Raw genomic sequence first — 1,435 nt, forward strand, 5'->3', positions numbered from 1 at the left:
GTGGGGCTCGAATTTGCCAACAGTTGGTGCCGAGTGCATTGCACTGGGAGGAGCCCAATGAACTGAGCTACCTGAGGCACTATTAGTGCCTGTGCTGATTTCTTTTTGGGGGCAATTTTGTGTCTAGAATCCCAGTGGGGGCTCAGGAGGTACTGCAGTGCCAAAGATGATTCCCCACCTGCACCACAGGAGCGCTGACAGCTGCAACGTGGGGCCACTTCTTTTGATGATCATATGGAAGGGGTGAGTTGCACCCCCCCCCTGCCCCAGTGCGTATCGCACATTGCTTTTGCTGCATTGGCAGCGAAAGGGCCATTGAACGTGGGCAGGAATGGTTTAGTTTTGTGGTAGTTGCTTAAAACGTTTCTTTTGTAGTGAACACCCCTCAAGGTTTTCTACTAAACAACTAGATTAAGCACCATTTGACTTATAGCTTGTTCTTCGTGCTTGTTTAAGTGGCTTTATTTTTATACTTTTATACCGTGCACGTTTCATTGAATCTTGCGACTCCCTTTAAGTTCGCATTCAGAGCATATTGTGCTTTGTAATAGCAAACAGAAGGGGAAAGAGCATTTCTCACTAAAACCTGGAGATGGTGGTTCGCACGCCTCTCTGGATCATGTTGTTAGGTACATTAATTCATGCTAAGTGCTATTAAGATCTCCGGTGCCCAGCTTTCCACACACTACCTGCCAACCATACTACCTACCTCCTCCATGTCCTTCTGCCCACAGAGAGATTGGTCCATAGAAATTGTCTTCCCCAAACACCGATAGATAATAATATTTTTTTTCAATCTTGTATTTTCACTGATGTCACCACCGAAGGCCCTGATTCGATATTAAAAACAGAGCTTTGGACTATACCATTTCCCGCTCAAAGGCAATATTTCTCGCCATGTGTTCCCATACCTGCAGTGTCACGCAGTTTGATACTCACTTTCCCTCCATATTAAACAACAGTAGATGTTTCAGCACCCAGGCTAATATGCTGCATTGCTAAATACATATAAGGTCCCAAAGGTGAGACCGATGCATTGCAAATGTTTGTTTTCTTAGTAAAACCTGTAAAAAAACACAGTGCTTGGAACGCTTCTATACATATTTAAGGAATTTACCGGAATTCTTACTACTTTTGTTTCGTCCGGTCCTTATGACATTGCCCATAACGAATGAACTGTGGATTAGACGAATTTTCTTGGCTTACGCAATAAAAGTTGTCAATGAGGCTTTTATATCACTGTTTCAAAGACAGGATAATTTAATTTATGTTCCTGTAATGAAAATGCTTGAAACGCATTAATATGAAAAAATGTAGACCTCGGATTAGAAAACTGAAGGGTGCAATTAAATACCGGAATCTAGTTAATCTTTGAGGGTTTTAATAACGTTATATGGTTTTTACTCGATACAAAGCTGTTCTTGTGTATATTAGT

At 41.9% G+C, this 1,435-nt stretch overlaps 1 non-coding gene across 1 annotated transcript; it reads left to right on the top strand.

Moving 5' to 3' along the window:
* Positions 1-517: 517 nt before the first annotated feature.
* Positions 518-637, top strand: LOC144756979 (small nucleolar RNA SNORA26). Its single transcript, XR_013595450.1, has one exon. It is a non-coding gene; the product is annotated as a small nucleolar RNA SNORA26 (small nucleolar RNA).
* Positions 638-1,435: the final 798 nt, after the last annotated feature.

The sequence above is a fragment of the Lissotriton helveticus genome, chromosome 5_1 (assembly GCF_964261635.1).
Source record: "Lissotriton helveticus chromosome 5_1, aLisHel1.1, whole genome shotgun sequence".
Lineage (NCBI taxonomy): Eukaryota > Metazoa > Chordata > Amphibia > Caudata > Salamandridae > Lissotriton > Lissotriton helveticus.